The sequence below is a fragment of the Capra hircus genome, chromosome 5, assembly GCF_001704415.2.
Source record: "Capra hircus breed San Clemente chromosome 5, ASM170441v1, whole genome shotgun sequence".
NCBI lineage: Eukaryota > Metazoa > Chordata > Mammalia > Artiodactyla > Bovidae > Capra > Capra hircus.
This window is the reverse complement of record NC_030812.1, coordinates 84,417,579-84,444,405: the sequence shown is the minus strand read 5'-3', so window position 1 is coordinate 84,444,405 and position 26,827 is coordinate 84,417,579. Positions and strand designations below refer to the sequence as shown.

General features: G+C 38.2%; 1 protein-coding gene across 1 annotated transcript in view; it reads right to left on the bottom strand.

Annotated features, from left to right (window-relative positions):
• Positions 1-26,827, bottom strand: part of SOX5 (SRY-box 5) — a 1,143,898-nt gene that overhangs the window by 742,773 nt on the left and 374,298 nt on the right. Inside the window, exon 5 of the mRNA XM_018048397.1 lies at positions 8,175-8,235. The gene's annotated coding sequence lies outside the window, so the exon portion shown is untranslated. The remainder of the gene's footprint in view (positions 1-8,174; positions 8,236-26,827) is intronic.

Here is a 26,827-nt window from a genome sequence, read left to right as displayed (position 1 = left end):
ATAAACAAAGATTTTACAGTAGTTTTTTCCCATGGTCAAGATTAAGCCCTGCCCCCTTTATGTCCACAAGACCAATAAGAAAACAACAATAAGTGGCAGACACACTGTATTTGAATTACCTATTTATCCCAACTCCTTGCACAATATTTAACATGTAACCTTCCTGATAAAACTGTGTTAGAAGTTCATTAATATAAAAATAAACAAACAAACAAAATAAAACAAACATTTTCTAAGTGCTCACTCTGTGTCAGACACCATCCTTAATGTTTTACATGTATGGTCTCATTATATCCATGTAACAATCAGACAAGGTTGGTTTTATTATTTCCAATTTATAGATGAGAAAACAAAGATTTAGAGAAGCTGTATAACTCGATAAAACTGATACATCAAGAAAAGAAAACAGCTGGGATTTGAGTGGGATTTGAATTGAGGTCTGCCTCAGTCCAAAGTACATTCGTCTGGCTGCACGCATGCTCAGTTACGTCAGCTCTTTGTGAACCTATGGACTGTAGCCTGCCAGGCTCCTCTGTCCATGGAATTCTCCAAGCAAGAATACTGGAGGGGGTTGTCATGCCCTCCTCCAGGGGATCTTCCTGACCCAGGGATCAAACCCACGTCTGTCTCTTAAGTCCCCTGCATTGGCAGGCGGGTTCTTTACCATTAGCACCACCTGGGAAGCCTTTTGCCTGACTGGCACTTAGAAACAGGAACCTTCCTGATGCTCTACATTTCACATTTATGTGGGTAAGTTCTTACTGCGCCCTTTGTAAGGCCAGAGCTAGTTCTGTATTATGGATCTCAGGCCAGCGTGTCACTATTAAGAAGGGAAAGAAAGGAGGTACTTTAAATGGTTTCCGAATAGACTCTTAAAAAGCTTTCTGAGACTTCTTTACCTTTTGGCAAACAAAGCTTTGGCCCCTCTGATACAGGCACACATTTATTGCACCCTTGTGACTGTGGTTTATGTACAAGTATCCTATTAAAAGAGTTAAAAAAAAACTGAAATATGATTCCCTTTCCGACAGCAAAAGGAAAAATAAAAAGATGTTCTTTGCCCTCCTGTTCTAATCTGTGTTTGGAAGTCAAGCCTGCAGTTCCCAGAACTCTATCACCAGCTTGTTACATTTCCATAAATCTGTCCAAGAATACAACACTGTTCACCCAAAAAAAAAAAAAGTAATATAAACTGTAAAACACATACAGTTGATACCTGGATCCAATTTGCCCTCATTTTGTATATATGTGAAAATAAAATGACGCTTTAAGTCTTTGAAACAACAATATCACATTATTTAGATAAGTGCCACCAAATCATTATTGAAATTCTGATAGCATTTGCCGTACTGGTAAAAGAAAATTACCTGTAATGCATAGTTTAAATAATTACTTTTAAACAAAAGCTTCTTTTCTACGTTGCTTATTTATCTTTTGAGACCAACTCAGCAGGGCTATGTATTTTATTAAAATTGCCTTCAGACTGCTAATGGCAGGGCGTCTGTTAGCACAGGAAAAGTGATGGCAGTTTGACTCCTATTCCTAATATTGGGAGTTAGTCCAGACACTTAAGAGCCAGAACTCTGCTGTGCATTTGACTATGTTATCAACACTTTACTTGCTAATGATACTAGTGACAGCATTTCAATATGATGGGTCAGACTTAAATAGGAAAGCTTATAATTGTGCTTGCAGAACCAAAGAAACTCCCTCCCCCCCACACAAAACAATCCCTTTTATCAGCAGATCAGCTGGTGTTAAGCTTCATGACTGGGAATTATTTGGTAAGCTTCTGTTCAATATTTTCTCTCCTTCACCACTTCCCACCTTGAATGGAGAGCCTCCATCAGCACCTGATATCTACCCGTTTAGAAAATGACAACTGAAAGCCTTCCTGTGGAGCAGCAGTGTGCCAACTACCCAGCAGAAGGTCACACTGATGACTTCCCTGTGGCTTTTATTTTCCCCAGGGAAATCCGCAGCCAGGGCTGACTGCTTGCCAAATATGCTGAGTGCCACAAACCAGCAGCGCTAAGAACCCCCCATCCTACTTGATGGGAAGCAGTAAGCAACTGTGCTGAACACCTGTGTCAGCTAGTGTTCCTGGGGACACCCCAGGCAAGCACTCATTCAGCATTCAGGGAGAGAGCTCCCTGCTTCAAACCGGCACGCCTGTCCAAAAACTTCTCAGTAGTCATATGATAATAGCTATGTTTGTCAGAGCTCTGTAACATCAGCGTGTTTAACTACTCTTAAGGAGGATGATTTAAATCATTCCTGAGTTAAGTATTTCACTACAAGCATCCAAAGGGAATCAGCACGATGAATGTATTTCCTACTGTTATAAATGTAAAAGTAACATTCTCCATCACTTCCCTCAACCAACTTGAGGAAGAGCAGACATCATCTGAGATCTGGATGGCGTGATTCTATAGATGGACAAAATTTAAATCAATCAGCATTTTTCCTATAACTTATGGAGAATATAGGCTAAATTGAGCCAGTGAAAATTCTAGTCAAGAATGGACAGAGGAAAAGTTAACATAATTAAAAGACTGACGTGTGCCACAGGTTAGGACTCAGTAAGAATATATGAATGAACGAACCAACAAATTAAGGAACACCTAAACAATTTTCAATATATCAGAAAAGTTTCATAATCCAGAAACGATTACATTCTAGGGGGCCAACTGACTGTGCACTTAGTGTTTATGATTTGCAGACCACTCAGGCAGGACTTGTGCAGAAATCCAAAATAAATGAATAAATAAACCAAAGCCTACTTCAGAACCACGTAGTTTGTCAAGCAGCAAAACTACAAGTGAAACATCAGAGTTTCTGCATGCCGACCATTCCATTTGGTCTTCTCCAAAATTTCACATGGCATTCAAGACTGTTGGTCTTTCAGGCTATTTCCTCATTCTAAACTGTTCTTCTAAAGAGGCAACTTTTACTATTATTTAATCTCATAGAGCTTCATCCTCAACTCCCCTGCCTGGTCCCAGTATCTTCAACATATCAACACTGATATTTCAAAGGTACAGACTCAAAACAATTCATGTACTTCCCATCAATAAAAATACATAAATAAAGACAAAAATTTTTTAGATTTCCTGTACCAGTGAATCGCAAAACTTTTATTCCAATCACTCAAGGTTAAAATATAAACCCTTATTGCACCAGGAAATCTAGCCCTATTGATTCCATCTTAGGATTTCTGCTCCTATCTGTCCCCAGGTTTTACCATCTTGGTCCTGACTTTCTGGATCTCTTGCTTAACAACTACAATAATGTCCCACCATCCCCTTTCAGCTTCTCCCCTTTCAATCAACCTCATACTACCACTATATTAGTTAGTTAATTAATCCAAGGCACAGAACTGATCACCACCCATATTCCCTTAAAAACCAAAATAATAATAATAATAATAATAATGGCTTCCCAAGTCCTGTTGAACTAAGTCTAATCACTAGCATGAGATTTCAAGTCCTCTTTACAGACTTTGAATTGTAAAGTCTCTTTATGTTATAAACAGCCCACCATATCTTTACAGTCACCATCCCCCTTTTGTATATACTCTGTGCTGTATCCAAACAACAAGCTGAAAAAGACACTTACGACACCAGGACCTTAATATATATATATATTAATATATACTAATATATTAATGTATATTAATGTATAATGTATACATACTTAATATATACTAATTAACTAACCCCTACCAGTATCTAACATCTCTGCTAGGAAAATCACAGGCATCCTTAAAGATTCAGCTCAAATACTGTTTTGTCTATGAAACTTTATCTTTTCTAAAAACCCTTATAGAATGCCAGGTTGCAGATCTTATGTAGCCTTTTTGACATTATATCTCACACTGTAATATTTGGTTTTGGATCTTCTAGCTAAATTCATTTAGCACGTGCTATGAGCAAAACACTTTGAAAGATATTTTGGGGAGACACTGGAAACTAAGATTCATTCAGCAAAAGGCAAATGAGAAAAAAAGTTTAAGTGGAGTGGAAAGTCATTCAAGCAGTTGGATGAACTCAAGGGCCAAATGAGATAATGACTGATAATAACCACATGGATTTAGTGTAAAGGCGATTACTGATGACTTTAGCAAAGATTGGCATGAGAGAAGTAGAAGAGGATTGAGGAGCAAAAGGAAGAAAGAAAATGGAGACAATAAGTTAAAACTTTAAGGATATATATATATATATATATATATATAAGAGAAAATAGATTTTATATATTTATTTATGAAAATAAAATGCATGTATTACATAAATATTCTAATAGCTATATAAAGAAAATCTAAGCTTATACTCCTACTTATAGTTTTAAAATACTTTTTTAATGCATTGACTCGGAATTCTAAGTCAGAATTCCAGTATTCTTACCTGGAAAATCCCATGGACAGAGGACCCTGGTAGGCTACAGTCCATGGGGTCACAAAGAGTTGGACACGACTGAGCAACTTCATTTTCTTTCTTTTCTTTCTCAGAATTCTGAAACATTTCTAGTAAATAGTCATTGGGCAGTTGGAAACTGCTGCTGTCAGACAGATAGGAGAAGGCAACCCTACCTCCTAAATTCCTTTTTTAATAATCATTTTTATTCTTTTGGGGCTTCCCTGGTGTCTCAGATGGTAAAGTGTCTGCCTGCAGTGTGGGAGACCTGGGTTCAACCCCTGGGTTGGGAAGATCCCCTGGAGAAGGAAATGGCAACCCACTCCAGTACTCTTGCCTGGAAAATTCCGTGGACTGAGGAGCCTGGTGGACTACGTTCCACGGGGTCACAAAGAGTCGGACACGACTGAGCGACTTCACTTTTCCCTTTGATTCTTTGACATGATAGCAATGAGAATTTTAGAAACAACCTTTCCTTGCAAATATCAACATACCTTTTTCTGAATTTTTCTGAAAATAAATATGAACAATTTCTTCTGTTGTTTATAAGCATCCTTATTTTTTTCATTTATATAATATATATATAATGGTCACATCTAAAATGATTCCTAATTCAACCAAATTTGATTTACACATGCTGCATACTGGTTCAACAAATGTAATGGAACTGCAGAGATAACAGTAGCAATGCAATTCTCCTTATGGGAGAAGCAGTGCTGGTTACTTAGCAGGCAAACACATGTTAAAGACCCTAAGTCATCTGGCTGGTAAATTTCAAAGCTGATTCCAGAATTCATGCCCTATAGGTCCTATGAAGATTTTAATTATTTTTTTAACTATTCCACATTTTCTTCTTATAAATAGCCTTATGGGTCATGCGATCATTTCAATAAACCATAACATAATTTTCAAAAATTCTCCCTTACAACTGGAAGATAAAATTCATGACTTTTATGGACTTATACAACCTAATTTCAGTTTAAATTAAAAATGACAAACAAATGGGAATTTCAACTATGCAAAGCAACTAACCAAAGTTACACAAACTTCTTTAGAAGATACAGAAACTTCTGGTATATATCCTTGTCATTAATACAACTATTATGAAACAATAAGTTGTTATACAAAACCCAAGAACATGATTATAAATCAAAGGAATTTTACAAATTAAGGACACAGAAACAAAAGGTGATAGCTGTACTATTTAACATGAACTCCTTGAACACAGTCTCATCAGTCAAAACCTTAATCAGATAATGCTGCCCTAATCATTGTTAAAGTTTATTTTCGTTCATAATTTGTATTCTGTATATAAAGAAAAAATTTTTAATGTTTTACCCAACCTGTAAGTCCAAGCGATCCTTAAACCATGCAAGCTACATCAGGTCCTTTTATTGGCTAAAGTCCCCTTAATGATCCACCTCTCACTCAGATAGTCAAGATCCTGCTGCAGTCTACCAGACCGTATATAATGAACATCACATCACGCTTTATTCATCTCTTACTTGGCCACTCTTCACTCTCCTCTGACTGTACTTGTCCACTCTTTACTCTCCTCTGACTCTCCAAATACCTTTCCTGACAATCCTTCAACAGCATGCTCCTTATACTCGTTCTTCCCCATGACTGTGAATCTTCACTCCTGCCTCTAAACACTTCCCCCTTTCATGCTGCATTCAGGTCTGCGCTTCACTCTCTCCTTAGCAGAAAGGCTTTCCCTAGACATAGTACCGGATACAGTCTCCCATCATTCTGTATTTATTCTGCTTTATTTTTTCCTTAGTATGTATCCCTATTAACATATACATTAAAATTTTCATTTTAGGTTTTCCTTCACTAGAATGAAAGCTCCAGGAAGAGAGGAACTTCTGTTGTATGAATGAATGAATGATCATCTTTTCATTTCATCCAACTAAATAGGAAACTTCTCCAGAGACACAACAGTAAAAAAAAATCTTGTATCTTTGAGTATCAGTGCAAAGTGAAGTACAAGTATCAATGGCATTCCTTATCAAAATATATACTGGTGAAGATGACACAGGATGATGATAGTTTTTTATCTGCATGTACAATATTGGGTGCAGAACTGTTTGAGTTCCATAGCTGTAAAGCCCACAATGCACTACATCTGCAGCACATCAAGAAACACGGATTTATCTCTGCTACTAATATTTCATGTGACCGTGGGAGGCAATGTAGGTTTGTAAAACAGGTGAATTAGACTGAGGCTCTCTCTATCCCTCAAGACTATCAGGGATCTATGAGATATTTGTCTCTTCCTTCTTGATTTTGCTTCCAAACACACAAAACTCAAACAACAACTGTGTTCAATTTAAGGTTAATATATACATAACAGCCAGTATCCAAGAAAATTCACTGCCGTTGGTTTCAATATGCTTCTTTCTAATGTTTAGTCCAATGATAGTCACAGATTGAAAGTCAAGAGATGTTAACTACCAGAAAACTCCTTGTGAAAGTATCACCCAAAAGTGCTTCTCAACTCTTTAAGAATCACTGCAGACATACTTATAAACCCAATTTCTTGGGCATATCATTGTAAACACAGCTCTTTGAAGGACTCTTACCTAATTTAGCTAAGAGCAGAGATCTGAGTATATATGATGCATCAAGATGCACTTGTAATTATCTTTCCTTTAAGCTGGAGGGTAGTATTCTCACAAGATACATAATAAAAATCTGTCTAGTTCTTAATGCCAGAAAACGACTAAATCTCTGAAGCACCAAACAGAAGAACTTTAAGCTTAGCTCCATTCTGAATAAACCATTTCACTTGAAGAGATGTGATCAGACTGAAGAACAAAGCCATTTATCTGTGTGATGAAACATGAAAAAAAAAAATACAGGTAGCTGCTCTCCAGGAGACCTGGGTGTGGAGACATTAAGTCAAACTCCAGCAAACTTGTGGAAGTGGTAACACTGGAGGGCTTATAAGAGAGGACCCCCAAGCTTCTATAAATAACTAAGCCATAGTAGCAAGACTTATCACCACTGATTAAGACAACCACAGGGAGGCTTCCCTGAAGTAAGAGATCAGTCATCACAAGTCGCCAGTCATTCATGGTGACTCTCAGGACCAAGGGGAGTGCAGAGACCAACATGGCTGTGCCCAGCTTACTGAGGAGTGTGTCTTACCCTAAACTTTCCACATTAGATGACAAAAGCTCACAGTAGACCCTTTGACTATTGAGATTGTTCTATCTACAGAGAAATTATTTAATTAACCTTCACTTTATATATGGTAGCCAACATTCAGTAGTTAAAATTAACATTAGTAAACAGACTCAAAGAATATTGTGAGTTCTTAGAGGTGTCCTTGCACCAAGAGAATACAGCAGAAAAGAAAAGAAATTTGACTTTCATGACCCAACTGTTCTCCCATTACAATTACGTAGGTAATGATATTTTATGTGTTTTAAGGTTTTGATTCTGAAAAAGTCATGGAAAAGTCTTCATTTCAAAACTATTCACACAATAAGATAGATAACAGAAATCAGGGTAACTCTGAAAGGTAAGAAAATGTCCTCTGTTCCTGAAAATCTCTTCAAATTACTTTTTACCTTCAAATCTTAAAAAGAGAAGGCCCAAGTGCTAGACCTATTATAGAAAGGCTCCAGTAGATAGCTGCAACACTGAAGACCACACCAAGTAATCACAGATAGGAAATAAACAAGTGGCAAGAGATCAAGAATTTCAAAATTAATTGACAAGAATGATCAGCAAATGATAATGCAATATTCTGACCTGCTGAGTCTCCAATCTCTCCCACTCCTGATGTCCTTGATATTATCTACTTCTTGCAATGCTGAGAAAAAGAAAAAAGAAAGAAATGTATTTAGTGAAAAATCAAAATAATTTCAAAATGCTCAGGTGAAAAAAAATAAACGTTACAAAGAGAATTAAACAAGATTTCTACTACATAACTTTGGAGGAAATATTAAGTAATTTCACTGTAAAATTTTTCTAGACCAGATTTATCCTAACAATGCAAAGTTGATTTTGCATCTAAATATCGAATAATATAACACATTTAATACCATATTAATAAAAGATAAAACCATTTGATCACTTCTATAGATGCCAAAAAGCATTTGACAAATACCAACACCCTTTCATGAAATAAACATTCAAAAAGCTTCCCTGGTGGCTCAGATGGTAAGGAATTTGCCTGCAATGCAGGAGACCTGGGATTGATCCCTGGGTTGGGGAGATCCCCTGGAGAAGGGGCTGGCTACCCACTCCAGCATTCTTGCCTGGAGAATTCCATTGAGAGAAGAGAGTGGCAGGCTACAGTCCATGGGGTCACAAAGAATCAGACATAGCTAAATGACTTTCACTTTCACTCCTCAACCTAATACAGAGCATCTATGAAAACCTCAAAACTATCATACTTAGTAGTAAAAGACTGACTGCTCTCCCCCTGCTATCAGAACTAAGACAATAGTGCCCACTCACATCACTTCTATTCAAGATTAAAAGGGAGGCTATGTTCAGGTATAAAGCACATCCAGATTGAAAAGGAAAAAGTAAATTATCTCTATTTGTAGTCAATGTTATTTTTATCTAGAAAATCCTAAGTATTGATATTTTATTTTTAAGAAATGATTAAAAGTAATGAACATTATTAAAACTAATGTAAGGTTGCAGGAAACTTGATCAATACATAAAAGTCAATTGGATTTGTATACACTAGTGATAAACACTCCAAAAATAAAATTAAGAAAGCATTTCCCTTACAACAACATGAAAAAATAAAATGCTTAAGTATAAATTTAATAAGTAGAGGATTTGCATATTAAAAATTAAAACACTACTGAAAGAAATGAAAGAATATCTAAGAAAGATGAAAAGGCATTCCACATTCATGGATCAGAAAAGTAAATATTCTTAGCATGAAGTACTCTGCAAATTGATCAGTGTATCTAACACAATATCAAAATTTTAGCTGGCCTTTTTGGTAAAAACCGACAGACTGTCCTTAAAATTCATATGAAATGCAAGGGATCCAGTACACCTAAAACCATCCTATGAAAGAAGGAAAAGTTGGGGAATGCATCCTTCACAACTTCCAAACTAAAGCCAAAGCTACAATAATCAAGACAGTGTGGTACTGATATAAAAATACAAATACAGATAAACAGCATAAAATTGAGAGCATAGGAACAAACCTTGACATTTATGGTCAATCAGTTTTGACACACTTGCCCAGACAATTCAATGGGGGGCAGGGCGGGGGTAGAGAACAGTTACAGTATGGCAAAAAAATAAATAAATCTAGTCTTTGTTCCTGGTTCTTGACAGGCAGCTTTGAAAACCCTTGGAATTCCCTGAGTGATAGGTGTGACCTCGTTATGCTAGTGAAATGACTCTTAAGAGGATTTCCAGACCGCTTGAGGCTGGGGGAGGATATCAGAAAAAGCAAGCAAGTGATTCCGGGGCTGGAACACTGAGACACCTCCCACCCCCAACCCCTGACCTTCTCCCCTACACTGACTTCTAGGGGGAGGAGACTGAGAGGCTGGAGACTGAGTGTAACAATGGCTAAGCCAACCATGCCTATAATTATGTCAGTAAAATCTCCAAACAACAATCTCAGAATTTCCTTCCTGGTGAACAAAATGATGTTCAAGGAGGATGGCACAAGACAGAGACTCTTGTACCAAAACCCTTTTAGACGTGTCCTCTACCTCTTCTGTTCATCTGAATCCCTTACAATAAAAGTCATCATAAGTAACCACATTCATGGATTCTATGAATCATTCTAGTACATTACTGAGCCTGAAGAAGTGTCATGGGAATTCCTAAGTCTATATCCAATTCACCCTGGGAAAAGTCTCCCTTGCCTGGGGACCCCACTTGTAGCTGTCTTCTGAAGAAAGGGCAATCTACCTGGGGACCTTACCCATTAGCTTGTGAGATCTGGTGCTAACTCTAAATAGCATCAGATTGATTGGAATGATGAACACATTGGAATATAATCATTTTTCCAACAAATGGTCCTGCAAAATTGGATATCCATATTCAAAAGAACGGAATTAGATTCAGACTTCAAAATCATATAAAAATGAACTCAAAATGAATCATATAAATAAATTTAAGAACTAAAAATCATAATGATATTAGAAGAAAGCATAAATATTTGTAACCCTGAGTTTGTCAATGATTTTTCAAATATAACACCAACAGATAAAATAAATAACAAAAGAAAAAAATTGATAAATTGCACTACACCAAAAGACAAAATCTTTGTTTCAAAGTACACCATCAAGAAAGTAAAAAGGTAACCTACAGAATGGGAGAAAATATTTACAAATCATAGATCTGATAAAGGACCTGTATACAAATATAGAAAGAACTCTTACAACTCTATGTTAAAACGTCAAACAAACCAACTAAAAAATAAGCAAAGAATCTGAGTAAACATTTTACCAGAATAGATATAAAAATTATCAATTAGAACATGAAAGATACTCAATATTAGGTAAATGCAAGCCAAAATCACAATGATATGCTATGTCACATTCACTGGGATGGCTATTTTTTAAAAAAGATAATAACAAGTGCTGCTAAGGGTACAGAGAAATTGGAAAAACACATACATCACAGATAAGGATGTGAAATTCTTCAAGTGTTTTGCAGAATAGTTTGGCAGTTCCCAAAAGGTTATAGAGAGTTACCATGTGAGCCAGCAATTCCACTCCTATGTTCATACACAAGAGAAATGAAACATATGTCCATACAAAAACTTGTACTCAAATGTAATCCCACTTATAATAGCCAAAATGTGGCAACAGTCTACGTGTCCATCAACTGATGAATGAGCAAACAAAATGTAATATATCCATACAGTGGCATATTATTCAGTCATATAAATAAACGAAGTATGTTACAACATGGATAATCTTTGAAAATATTATACCAAATGAAAGAAGCCAGTAACAAAAGACCACACATTATATGATTTCATTTTTAAGAAATGTCCAGAATAGGTAAATATATAAAGACACTGAGCAGATTAGCAGTTCCTTAGAGTTACAGGGAGAAGACACTTGTGAAGTAATGGGGAGTAACTTTAATGAATATGTAGCTTCTTTTTGTTAGATGAAAATATTCTACAGTTATATTGTGGTAATATTGAACTTCTTAAATTTACTGAAAAACACTGAATTTCACACTTTTAAATCAGTGGATTGTATAGTACATAAATTATAAATCAAAAAAGCAAGTTTAAAAAATTTCATAGATAAAGCAAAGGCACATTAACACATTAATCCCACATTTAAAAGGAAAATTAACCACATCTGTCTTGAAAAGTCTATGTTAAGATGATACAAAATATATTTAATATTTTGATAGGTTATTCCTTGACAGATAATATTAATAGCATGTCAAGATGAAATACCAATAATAAAAGGAAAGCGTTCTCCTTTAAACTAGTCTTCAGAGATTAGTCTTTCAATAGGACTTTCAAGTGTGGCTACTGAAAGTTAAAAGGGGTCCAAATTTTTTGAAAAAATATTTGAATCATCTATACCAGCAATCTTGTACATGTTCATCCCAGTGTGATAGTTGCTCAGTCATGTCTGGATCTTTGCGATCCCATGAACTGTAACCCCTTAGGCTTCTCTGTCCATGTAACTCTCCAGGCAAAGATGCTGGAATGGGTTAGTCATTCCCTTCTCCAGATGATCTTCCCAATCCAGGGATCGAACCCAGGTCTCCCACATTGCAGGCAGATTCTCTACGGTCTGAGCCACCAGGGAAGCCCACACACGTTCATATGTAATTTCATTTCTGGAAAATACATACTGAGTAAAGAATTCCAAAAACCAGAAAAGGTATGCACAAATATATTCATCTAGAAATTATTAGCAACATAAAAATAGAGTGAGTCAAAGTGGCTAACAAGAGCACTGGTTAAATAAACTACAGATTATCTCCTTACTAATTTGCTGAGGAAAAGAGGCTGAATAATTAGCAGAACCCAGATTCAAATACAAATTCCTTTGACTCCAGCATCCAAAAGTTTCTAAACACTAATTTTGTTCCAAAATATTAATGTTCTGAAAGATTAATTCTGGTTAATAGACTGAAGATCTGTAGTTTATATAACTAATGATACACACACAGGCTCACATACAAGATACAAAAACAACTCAAAAAAAAAAAAAAAAAAAGCCAAAATGTTACAATGTTAGTTTTAGAATTTAAAAGTTTCTTAGTTTCTTTTGCTAATTTACATTTTTTAAACATTTCTCCAATAAATTATATAACTTTCATAGTAACAAAAAGGTTGCTAAATAGAACATCAAAACTTTTATACAAAGTGTATACTGCTATTTAAGTGTGTGGATAAAACAGCTTTGAAAAGGGTCTGAGTTGGCACCTGCTGCTAAGTCACGTCAGTCATATCCGACTCTGTGCGACCCCACAGACGGCAGCCCACCAGGCTCCCGTCCCTGGGATTCTCCAGGCAACAATACTGGAGTGGGTTGCCATTTTCTTCTCCAGTACATGAAAGTGAAAAGTGAAAGTGAAGTCGCTCAGTCATGTGTCCAACTGTTCGCAACCCCATGGACTGTAGCCTACCAGGCTCCTCCGCCCATGGGATTTCCCAGGCAAGAGTACTGGAGTGGGTTGCCATTGCCTTCTCCAGAGTTGGCACCTAGTGCCCTTTTAATAACCTATATTCCTCCCCAGAACACAGACATCCACTGGAGTACTCCATCCATGTCTATTTTCTAAATATTAACCAAGACTTAAAAAAAAATAACTAACTCATTTTTATCCACTAGACACTTTATCTGCACTGGCTCTTTACTTCACAACCGCTCTATGAAATGTGCATTGTGAGCACATAACAAATGAGGACACTGAGACTTATCTGCTCACAGTCACATGGTCAGTATGCAGCAGAGATAACACTGAGGTATCATCTCACATCTGCCAGAATGGCTATTATCAAAAAGTCTACGAATAACAAATGTTGGAAAAGGTATGGAGAAAAGGGGACCCTTGGACACTGTTGGTGGAAATGTAAAATTGGTGCAACCACTATGGACACTATGGAGGTGCCTCAACAAACTAAAAATAGAACCACCATATGATCAGAAATTCCACTCCTGGGTATATGTGAAAAAATGAAAATTTTCAAAAATGAAAAGACTAACTGGATAAGAGACATGCGCCTCAATGTTCACAGCAGCACTATTTAAAATAGTTAAAACACAGAAGCAACCAAAATGCCCCAAAAGACGATTGGAATACTACTCAGCCATGTAATTCGGAGGGATGTGGATGGACATAGAAAATATTATACTTGGTGAGATAAGTCAGACAGAAAAAGACAAACACTGTATGGTATCATTTGTATGTGGAATCTACAAAAATACAAATGAATGAATATTCAAAATGAAAACAGACTCACAGATACAGAAAATAAACTTGTTGTTAAGGTAGGGGGAGGAACAAGTTAGGGGTATGTAATGGCGTCACCGACTCAATGGACGTGAGTTTGAGTGAACTCCAGGAGTTGGTGACGGACAGGGAGGTCTGGTGTGCTGCAGTTTATGGGACTGCAAAGAGTCGGACACGATTGAGTGAGTGAACTGAACTGATTAACAGATACAAACTACAATGTATAAAACAGATAAGCAATAAGGATATATTGTATAGCACAGGGAATTAAAGCCATTACCTTATAATAACCTATAATGGAATATAGTTTGCAAAATTACTGAATCACTATTCCTCTCTTTCCACCTAAAATAATACAGTATTATAAGTAAACTATACTTCAACTAAAATTTCTTGGGGTACCATTGCCTTCTCTGAATAGACCACATAGACAACTTCAAAAGATACTTGGCCATGTATCAGTTCCCTATTGCTTTCTCAAGTGCTTGCCAATATATCAAACAAAGTAATCGTTACTAACATGGATGTGAGCTAGTCAGATTAAACTGGGAAAAGTACAAAAATTGGAGGCACTCTCCCACCACGTGTCACAATCCCTTCTTCCTTTTATTTGCTGCATAGCACTTAGCATCTCTAAAACTGTTTTTTGTTGTTGTTTTTTTTAATGACCTTGCCAATTTTCTTCATTGCTTTACCTTTTGTACCTAGAACAGTGCCTGATTTAAACTGGAGTTCAAGAAATACTTAGATGATGAATAAATAAATGTATGTAGAAACAGATGCAAAATTCTCTCTTTCCTAAGCTATATGTCTCTTGCCAAATCAAACAGCCTCTCATTTTTTAGTTTTTTACTATAATTATGCTTGATGGCACCAGTACATGTGAAATCTTTAGTTTCCCCAACCAGGAATCAGACCTGTGCCCCATGCATTGGAAACTCAGATTATCAACCACTGGACCACCAGAGAAGTCCCCGACATCTCAGCTTTTAAATGTCCACTTCTTTAATGCAATACTGCTCAAGGTTGTTATGAGTTTAAATTCATCCATTCAAAAACTATTTATTGAGCACCTATTACACACCAAACATTATTCTAAGCAATGTCATAGTTAGTTAGTTCAGTCGCTCAGTCGTGTCTGACTCTGCGACCCCATGAATTGCAGCACACCGGGCCTCCCTGTCCATCACCAACTCCCGGAGTTCACTCAGACTCACATCCATTGAGTCAGTGATGCCATCCAGCCATCTCATCCTCTGTAGTCCCCTTCTCCTCCTGCCCCCAATCCCTCCCAGCATCAGAGTCTTTTCCAATAAGTCAACTCTTCACACGAGGTGGCCAAAGTACTGGAGTTTCAGCTTTAGCATCATTCCTTCCAAAGAAATCCCAAGACTGATCTCCTTCAGAATGGACTGGTTGGATCTCCTTGCAGTCCAAGGGACTGTCAAGAGTCTTCTCCAACACCACAGTTCAAAAGCATCAATTCTTCGGTGCTCAGCCTTCTTCACAGTCCAATTCTCACATCCATACATGACTACTGGAAAAACCATAGCCTTGACTAGACGGAACTTAGTCAGCAAAGTAATGTCTCTGCTTTTGAATATGCTATCTAGGTTGGTCATAACTTTTCTTCCAAGGAGTAAGCGTCTTTTAATTTCATGCCTGCAATCACCATCTGCAGTGATTTGGGAGCCCTCCAAAAAATAAAGTCTGACACTGTTTCCACTGTTTCGCCATCTATTTGCCATGAAGTGATGGGACCAGATGCCATGATCTTCGTTTTCTGAATGTTGAGCTTTAAGCCAACTTTTTTGCTCTCCACTTTCACTTTCATCAAGAGGCTCTTTAGCTCCTCTTCACTTTCTGCCATAAAGGTGGTGCCATCTGCATATCTGAGGTTATTGATATTTCTCCCAGCAATCTTGATTCCAGCTTGCGTTCCTTCAAGTCCAGCGTTTCTCATGATGTACTCTGCATATAAGTTAAATAAGCTGGGTGACAATATACAGCCTTGACCTACCCCTTTTCCTATTTGAAACCTGTGTGTTGTTCCATGTCCAGTTCTAACTGTTGCTTCCTGACCTGCATACAGATTTCTCAAGAGGCAGGTCAGGTGGTCTGGTATTCCCATCTCTTTCAGAATTTTCCACAGTTTATTGTGATCCACACAGTCAAAGGCTTTGGCATAGTCAATAAAGCAGAAATAGATGTCATAGTAGCATGGAACAAAACAGACAAGAATTGTTTATGCAGCTCATAGCCTGGTGAGGGAAGATAGACAAGAATGTAACATAATATATTAGATTCTGACAAGTACTCTGGAGACAAAAAGCTGTGGGTAGGAATCTGAGAGGAGGATTCAGTTTTAAGCAGAATAACTGAGAGAGAGGGCCTTTGAATACAGAGGTGAGGGAGTGAGAGGTACATATCAGAAAAGGAACTTTCAGTCAACAGGAAAAGCATGCTGGCATGACTGTATTTTCAGAGTGGTCGCAGTGCCATGAGTGATGAATGAGTATTAAGAAATGAGGTCAGATAAGTGAGGCAGGGGAAAGGACAGACTGTGTCAGGTCTATATGCCATTGGAAAGATATTAGCTTTTATTCTTAGAAAAAAATAGCAGTCTTTGGAGGGGTTTGGACAGAAGTAGGATATTCTATGTCTGAAGTTTTTAATGGGCTCAGTATCTCTCAATAGAGTTGCTACTGGCATTTTGGGTGGCCAGCTCCCCTCTGTCCTGACCTCAAGCACACAGCATGTCATCTAGCATCTCTAAGCTCAGCTCACCTATTGCCAGTAGTAATCCCCAGAAATTCTGACAACTAAAAATGACCCCACTTATTTCCAAAGCTCTCCTAAGAATAGACCATGGTAGTGGAGAGTCTGTTTTAATATTCCAGGCAATACTTTATGTCATCTTGAACTAAAGCGACAGTGGTAAATAAGAATACATATTTTTTTAGAGATAGGATTTGCAAATGGACTGGATATGGGTGTGAGTTCTGTTCTTCACTGAAATTATGAAGACAATGTAGATGGAATCGATCTGGTGAAGAGAGCAGGCATTCAGTCAAGAAAAGCAAAAAACTGCTATGTAAAAGCAGATATATCTATATTTTCTGCAAAGAATTTTGTGAAATGAAATAATGAGCAGTCCTGAACTGATGGATTTTGTTTTACATTTTATGAAGTGTATTTTACGAAGGAATAGAGTTAACAGAAATAAACATTAGATAAATAAATGAATAAATGGTTGCTAATTAATAGTAGTCTATTAACTAGTCTAAGCAATTTGATTATATCAAGAAAATTGTTGTGTTTTTTTAATATATATATAGCCCAAAGGAATTAATTTAATTGTGGGATTTAGAACAATAAATGGTGTGTGAGTAGGCAGGCTTTTAATGCTGTTAAAATCCCACCAGGCCCACATTGCTTGGAGTAGATGCCCTACAGTGAGATTAGACACTGCCTTGGGAAAACAGTGAGTGCCACAACTCTCCTGTACCCCATATGGACTATGAACCACCAATTCCAACCTATGGAGTCAACTAGTCAATACATGCAACCTTTATTACACTCCTGGACCATTTAAGGATTTCAGAGAAAAGCTGTGTTCAAACATTGTTCAGCTCTTCTTTACCAGTAGAGTTGAGTCATTCTTCCATAGACAGAACAAATGATCTGAATCAACACAATAACTGATAGATGCAAACATACAATTTAGAGTTGCTGGGAGGAAGTGTCCAATTGCATCACCACTAGAACCTCATCCCTAGGAGTAGCATCCTGCTTGCTTGCCAAAGTAGAAAAGCAGCATTTTGAACAGCAATGCTCATCGCATAAATCTGAAGATTCTTTCTAAATGTGTTAAATCACCAAACCCATATAGTCAGAACAATTTTATTCTCTTTGGATTTATACCACACTTATGAACATTCTGCTTCAATATTTTCTATCAATATTCCCCGTGATTTGTTACAGGGGAGGTATTTGTATTCCAACAAAAGTCTCTATACACACAGGTACAAATGCATGCTTCCTTCAGAACACAGCATCATTTTCCAGCCTATTGTTAGACACTCTCTTATTCCCAATAACATTAGAGGAGGGGAACTGAATGTAATTCTTCAGTCCAGTTCCATCTCCAATCACCAGTTAGCTAAAGTAGTCAGAAGGTTCATACAAAGGTGGTTGCTTGAACTAAAGTGGGAAGGAACATGATAAATAAGTACTAGTGGCAGGCAGATGCCCTACAGGCTTCACATTGTTGTTTGAGGGGAAGGACATAGTGTGTCATAATGAATTACCATTAATTTGAGCCAGCAGTACTGTTAGATTGAGCCCAGCAACCCAGGATGACAAACAGTGCCTGCAAGACCATCTAATGAGGGGCAAGACTGCTCCAGTAGTGCCGCTTCACTCAATTAGTGGACAAGGCTTTTAATGCTGCTCTGCACAACTAAAGCAATTTTGATTACTTAGAGCTAAGTCTCCATTTAGAATGTTTTGGAAGCTGAAACAGGGTTTCTTCCTTTTTTTTTCCTAATATAATTTAGCTTGAGAGTATTTGAATGGTAATAAGCTATTTTAAAGCCAATCACATTATTTCTTATTTTTCCTTAAGTAATATTGAAATATATTTTTTTAAAGTTCAAATGATAGAATTTACTCTAGTAAATGAAATGTAAATAAGATAGCAAATGATTAAGGATATGCAGAGGGTGTTTGTGTGTGTGTGTGTGTGTGTGGTGTGTGTGTGTGGTGTGTGTGTGTGTGCATGTGTGTGTGCAGCACTATGTGTGTCTGTGCCAGAATTACAGTTGGTGAATTTCATTTCATCAGCCAACATTATCAGGAGGGTTGCATATTTATTCTATATATCCACATTTTTAAAAAATTCCAGATCTTGCCTTCTTTGGCTGAGAGCACTTTTATTTCAGATCTTTTGATATGGGGAACTGACTTCTCCACTTCATTATTTTTTTCACTATGTCACTGCATGATGAAAAGCACTGATAAGTACAACGGTACAACTTTAATACCGTGATCATTGACTTATAACTAAAACCTTACCCTCTCAGAGTCTCCTTAGGCTTCCTAAATTCCTTTCATTCTCGTTAGAAACATACAGGGTGCTCACTCTATACATCGTCCTATTATCTTCCAGCTTTTTATCCACTATGTGTATTTAATCCTCTGTCTGCTTATACTGTGTGAAATTCTATGAAATTTTACCTTTATAAACAGAAAGTCATTAGATTTTTAAAAAAATGACTCAAGTCCTTAATGAATTATGCAAGACACACAGTAGGTACTCATAAAATTTTATTACACTGAACACAAATACTACAGATAAAGAAAGTGAACCTCAAGATTTTTCAAACAGAACCCTTCTTCCTTTGCTTCCCTCATGTGAGGAGTAACATCAGGATCAAGAGTTGATAAGAGGAAGCTATAGCTATGCCTACCCATTGCCAAAAATCAAAGCGAGGGTGAGGAATTTTTAAAAAATCCATTGCCTAAAATAGGCCCAATAAAAACCAATTTAAAAATGATACACATCTTCATATCTTTGTTTACAAAATAGCCCACATGAACATGTAGAATCAGAATCATCCAGGGCAGATGCAAGCAAATTTTTAAAACTTTCTTTAATACTTCGAACCACTGGGAAACCAACTGGTTGAATAAAAAAGAAACAATCAGATATTTTTCCTTCTTCCTTTCCATAGGCATATTTAATTTTCTCAAAATAATTTTAATAATTTCTACTTTATTGACTCCTAAAGGATTAATTTGTAAAGCACACTGCACTCCTAGGGAGCTACTCATGTATTAGTAGAAAATGGTATATTACTAGCATTGTTTGTGCTGTAAGTACAAATTAAAAACAAAAAACAATATGACTCAGGAGTCAAGTAATACTTTCAATAATGTGTTACATTGTTACCAGTCACAATGACTTAGACACTGGCAAAATATAGGCACTGATTCTGTACCTGACCTTGTCCCAGAGTACATGATATGAAATCACATCACTGATTCAAATTATTGCCAAGGTTGATAAAACTATTGTTGCTTCGTCACTAAGTCTGTCCAACTCTTTGCAACAAAATGGACTGCAGCATACCAGGCTCCTCTGTCCTCCACTCTCACAAAGTTTACTGAAATTCATGTCCATTGAGTCAGTGATGCGACCTAACCATCTCATCCTCTGCCAAACTCTTCTCCTTTTGCCTTTAATCTTTTCTAGCATCAAGATCTTTTCCTATGAGTTTGCTCTTAGCATCAGATGGAAAAATTAATGTTTCCTAAGGCCCACTTGACTATACACCCCAGGATGTCTAGCTCTAGGTGAGTGACCACACCATTGTGGTTATCCAGGTCATTAAGACCTTTTTGTTATACTTCTTCTGTGTATTCTTGTCACTTCTTAATCTCTTCTGTTTCTGTCCTTACCACTTCTGTCCTTTATCATGCCTGTCCTTTCAAGAAATGTTCCCTTGATATCTCCAATTTTCTTGAAGAGATCTCTAGTATATCCCATTCTACTGTTTTCCTCTATTTCTTTTCATTGTTCATTTAAGAAGGCTTTCTTATCTCTACGTGTTATTTTATGGAACTCTACATTCAGTTGGGCATATTTTTCCCTCTCTCCCTTGCTTTGTCCTTCTCTTCTTTCCTTAGTTATTTGTAAAGCCTCCTCAGATAACCAGTCACTTTGCCTTTTTGCATTTCTTTCTCTTTGGGGTGATTTTGGTCACTACCTCCTGTACAATGTTACAAAATTCCGTCTATAGTTCTTCAGTCACTCTGTCTACCAGACCTAATTTGTTGAATCAATTCATCACCTCCATTGTATAATCATAAGGGATTTGATTTAGGTCATACCTGAATGGCCTACTGGTTTTCCCTACTTTCTTCAATTTAAGCCTGAATTTTTCGCAGCCATAGTCAGATCTTACTTTTTCTGACTCTTGCTTTTACTGACTATATAGAGCTTCTCCACACTCAGCTGCAGAGAACATAATCATATTTTCACTTATTCTCCTCTCTTGACAAAAAGAGTAATATGAGAGAGGGAAAACGTATCCATATTAGTTGTAGAAATTAAAGATAAACAAAATGTGAAGATTAAATAGGAAAGTAGCAGCAATATTTATAATTCAGTAGGTATCAATCTCTTAAGTGCTTCCCCCTTCACTTTCTCTTTGTCCTCTAGTAGAGTAACGGTCCAAAGTATCGTCAACAATGATCACCATTTAGCTTTCCATCAATGTTAGTAACTAATATCATACATATTTTTCCATCCTTGTTGATTAAATTTTATTTCTTAAATATATATGATATTTGCATAGCCAAAACTATATATACAGGTAACTCCCGTGTGTGAGTGTGTGTGTGTGTGTGTGAGCACACTCAGTCATGTCCGACTCCTTGCAGCCCCATGGACTGTAGCCCACTGGGTTCCTCTATCCACGGGACTTTCCAGGCAAGAATACTGGAATGGGTTGCCATTTCCTGCTCCAGGGGACCTTCCCGACCAACGATCTTCAGGACCTGGGGATTGAACCAGCGTCTTCTGAGTCTCCTGCATTGGCAGGCAGCTCTTCACCACTAGCGCCACCTGGGAAGATCTTAGGAGACTTATTTCCATCTCTATCACTTCTGTTTATTCCCTCCAACACATTATATGCAATTAGTTTCATTAATTCTGGCTTATTCTTCCTGTATTTCTTTTTGTAAAAATAAGCTAATATATGTATTTATTCTTATTTGCCCTTCTTTCAATGCAAAAAATAGCATATTGTCTCCAACTCTGAAGTTGCAAAAAATTTTTAACTAAATGTATTCTAGAAATGTCTCCATGTTCATGCATAGAAACCTTCCACCTTATTTTTTAGAATTGCATGCTACTTGTACGGACATTCTTTAATTTATTCAACAGGTCTTTTATGAATGGAGATTTAGGTTATTTCCAATATTTAGAATTGCAAAAATGTTACAATTAATAAACTGAAATAATCTTGTTAACTCCTCATGTAATTCTCAAAAACCACTGGTGGGTCAGGAGGTTGCCTTGATCTATTTGAGCTGGTGTCAACTGATATCACATTTCTGGCATGGGAGAGGAGTACAGTTAGGAAGCCTGAATTAACTTTGGTGCTTTTACTGGAGCTCAAATTTATTCCTAGTCTTGAATATAGATATTTATGAGTAAAACAACCATGAAATAATTTTGGTTTAAATGAAGGGACAGAAAATGAATTTTAGAACTTTTCTAAATTTTTCTCTGTTTCACAAGACTTTCTTGATATGCTAAAGTAATCTAACCCACTAGAAATCCTAAAAACATAAGAACCAGAAACCATTCTCTTTTGTACAAACATCTAGGTAGCAATGAGCAACCCTTAAGTTTCCTTACACTTAGAACCTTAGGAGCTTGAAAGTAGTCATTGAATGAATGAATTAATGAATGAGAGAATTGGAAACAATCTCGAGGAAATATAAGCCTGACTTATTGTTCTGAAGGCAGGCATATGTGTTTAGCAATAGCTTTGTTCCACTCTTCCAGAAATAAGGCAGCCTGTAAATAATGCTGGAGAAGGCAATGGCACCCTACTCCAGTACTCTTGCCTGGAAAATCCCATGGACGGAGGAACCTGGTAGGCTGCAGTCCATGGGGTCACTGAGGGTCAGACCCGACTGAATGACTTCATTTTCACTTTTCACTTCCATGCACTGGAGAAGGCAATGGCAACCCACTCCAGTATTCTTGCCTGGAAAATCCCATGGATGGAGGAGCCTGGTAGGCTGCAGTCCATGGGGTCGCTAAGAGTCAAACACGACTGAGTGACTTCAGTATCCCTTTTCACTTTCATGCATTAGAGAAGGAAATGGCGACCCACTCCAGTGTTCTTGCCTGGAGAATCCCAGGGACGGGGGAGCCTGGTGGGCTGCTGTCTATGGGGTCGCACGTGGACACGACTGAAGTGACTTAGCAGCAGCAGCATAAATAATGCTCAGGCGTCTTTGCTGTAGCCCTGATGTAATGGATAGACATGAATCTCAGTTTGTGGCTTGAGGTCACAGTGGTCACATTACCCGCTGTTGCTGTAACCATTAAAGGACTGATGACTAATGGCTTTGAGGAAGAGTAGAAGTTAGACAATAAGTCCAGAGAAACCTTCCAGCAGCAAGATGTACTCAACAAATGCCTTTGAGGCATCACACACTTGCTGGAGGGACCAAAGTTTCCTCAGAGGAGAAGAGGAAGAAGAGAAGAAAATGAATGGTTGTGTTAGTGTTTGCCAAAAAAAAACAAAAGTCTGAGAAATCCCTGAGAGAACCCAGAAGATGGTAAAATGTACCTTTCCTAAGACTGCCGCTGATTTTACCTTTGCCCTTCGAGTAGAATGAAGTGAAGTGAAAGCTGCTTGCTGCTGCTGCTGCTAACTTGCTTCAGTCATGTCCGACTCTGTGCGACCCCATAGACGGCAGCCCACCAGGCTCCCCCATCCCTGGGATTCTCCAGGCAAGAACACTGGAGTGGGTTGTCATTTCCTTCTCCTGTCAGACCCTCAGCGACTTAGCCATGTCCAACTCTCTGCAACACCATGGACTGTAGCCTGCCAGGCTCCTCTGTCCAAGGAATTTTCCAGGTAAGAATACTGGAGTGGGTATCTGTTTCCTTCTCCAGGGGATCTTCCCAACCCAGGGATCGAACCCAGGTCTCCTGCATTGCAGGCAGATCGTTTACCATCTGAACCACCAGGAAAGCCCCTGGTAGAATGGAGTAGAATGAAGTACAGCTAACGTTCAGAGGAAAGCCCAGGGATTTTAATAAAGATGATGAAATAGGTTAAGTCTTTTGCAACAAGATTTGATTTTTAATACCAGATTTTGTTATTCACTTGCATCCTTTTTAATTCAAGTGTCTGACTCCCCTGTCTTCCTTTAGGGAGAAAAAAACCTGGGGTGTCAATGGCTCCTTAAGCAGCAAGATCATGGCTAATATAAGCATTTTGTTATATCATCATCTCATTATCACATGCAGGGCATTAGTCGAAGCACCTCATTTAAGGTGGGAAAGAATTTGCTAAGGGAAGATGATTCAGCACTGTCTCTTCCGATAAGTACTGTCATCTCCAACCCCTTTTAGGAATAGGTGGAGATGTAACTAATAATAAAGTGTGAACAGTTATTAAGTTTATTCATCAATAAGGTAACATTTTTCAAGGGTTCTAAAGTCACCATCTCATCTGTTTTTCTCTGGAACTGCCCTGTCACATCGTGATATGTACATACACTGAATTTATTTCTTTTTTAAAAGGCATCCCAGAGAGACGAGATGTGGATGGGTGTGAAGAACGGATCTGGGGAACCAAATGGGTGCAGATGCCTCCATTGACAAAGGGAAAAGGCATATGGCTTCCTTCCTTCCCGGTGTACCCAGGGCTCAGAGAGCGCTCTAGATTTCCCTGTGATAAGTGTCTGCTTGCGAGCGCCACTGGGAAGATATTTTGTATGCCACAGAAAACCAAGATGTTTGCATTCCCACCAATCCAGGGATAAGGCATTTTCCTCATACAGACACAAAACATACAGTATATGAATGTTTAATGGAGGCTAAAACTGGGAGAGGAACAGAAAACAAGAACAGAGCAGGTTAAAAAAATATCTGGTTTCTCTCTATCAAAATACTAATTAAAATTCATGTTCATGGGGATGATTATACATATGTTTTTGAACTAAAAGTCTAACCTGGCACTATTTTTTGGCCTTATTTTTGTGACAACATTTTTGTCCATATGGCATGAAGTGAATCATTTTACATCTTTTTTTAAGCTCTATGTGTTTTTCTTGTTGTCTATTCCCTCTTCTCCCACCACACACACACTGGCAGCCGCTACCAAGTTGCCAAATGCCAACTCAACCCTGCAAGCTGGCTGCGTAGAGCTATATAGTACTGGCATTTTCCTTTCTTTGCAGAAATATTCTCTCTCTTTCCCCCTCTCTCTCTCTCTCTCTCTCACACACACCACCAAAGCACCCTGAATATTCCTCCTTCATTTTCATGCAGATCTCATGGTTTCTCAGATTCTGCGCAGCTCCAGTGTGTGTGGCACTGGCTGCTGGTCTGTGTGGCCGCCTCCCCCAGCTTACTCAGTACCTCTGGCCTGCCTTCTCTATGGCACTGTGACAATTAGTGGTTCACTTAAGAACTGCTAGAAATGAATGGTTAATCAAGCCCATGTAATTAATTTAGTCACAGCAAAGTGCAAAAACCAGTATTGTCCAGTTGTCCCCTTTTCTTGCTCGCTTTTAATCATCATAATCCAGGCTCCTGCTTTCTCAGACAGAAGAATACTTCTCTGCACCCCAGGCATGCTGCCTGACCAGTCAGGTCCCGGATGGCACACGGTTCCTGCATGTGTTGCCTCCACAAGTAGCAGGCGCTGCTTGAGTTTTGTGTGGAAGGGCAGCAACTCTACCTAACAAATGTAACTTTAACAACAGTAAAACAACCTAATAGCTTAGCATGCCAGGGGGCTAATGTGGCGGGCCATTTACTGCTGCACTAAACAGCCCCGGCTTGATTCTCATTGCCAAGTGTCGAACTGAGAATTGCAAGGCAGGAGTACCTCCTAATTCATTAGATAAAGGGGGTCATTGCTCATAGGGCCCAGGAAACTGTAGAAGGGTAAGAAATTGAACAAGGCATTCTTCCTTTCAAGCGCCATCAAAACCTGGGCTCCCTTGATCCTCAGAGTCACTGAAACATGACGGCTCTGTTCCTGGCACGCATATGCCAACTTCTAACTTTGGGCAATTGAGCTTTATTTGGCGATGTTCATCTGGAAAGAGGCTAAAAGGGGGAGGGCTCCTAATACTACAGCTATTGTGTATTCTTTATAAATCACTTTGACACCCTTGAAACAAAAGCAACAACACAAGAACAAAGTATGATTTAGCTTTGGCTGTAAAATGAGCCACTACTAAGCTGTCCTAACCAGCTATCTGCCTCCTGTGCCCTGGAAAATTCGCTGTGGACAGCTGTGACCTGGCTAATAGGCTGGGCAGGAAAAAAGACCACTAACAATAAAAGAGAGACTCAAATTCTTGTTAGCATGGCTACATCTCATAATATTGTCTTTTAAAAATTTTCTTCCAGGTAGTTATAGAGTTCTAAATTCAAACTGCCCTGAATAGTCACGGGAAGGTTATGTGGACAAAAATTCCCTGATCTTGTTGTCATGAATAAAAAAGAAAAATCTTCAAAAATTTCCAATGCGATCTCTAAAATGGGACATCTTTATTTCCTGAACATTAGCCCTAAAACAACTGATTTCTCTAATTCCTGCCATCACTCAGATTGGCCTTGAATTACCTCCCAATAGGCCTCCCACGTGCTTCTAGATGAGACTGTGTAATGGGGGATCTGTTAATTAACTAGAAGCAAAGTTGCGCGGTGGGGATCAAACACTGGATACGTCCTAAAACTCCCACAGAGAAGATGAAATGCGGCGCAAACTTTAAAGACTTCCCGTCATTAGCTGAGACCTTGCTGCTCCTGGCCTAGACCCCTCCTGTTTCAGAGAACAATGAGGACAATGATGGCAGAAATGAAATAGTGTGGCCAGGAACAAAGGAACTAGCTATTTACCCGTAGAAAAAGAAAGGGCTGGGGGGCGGGGGTGGGGAGAAGAAGGGAGAACTTCCTTTTCCTGTGGTTCCTGTCTACTTTTAATTAATTTATGACTGCCAGGGAAATGCACAGAGAGCACACCCAAACGCATGGCACTGGAGCACAGTGTTAATATCTGTAACATCTCCTGTTTACTTCCAGGGAAAAACATGCAATGGGCTGGGGCAGAGAGAGAAATTGAGGAAGAAGAGACAGGACAGGGGGCACTGAACGAAAAAGGACAAATTGCTGGACTGAACTGTCACTCCTATGATCAGGGTTCAATCTG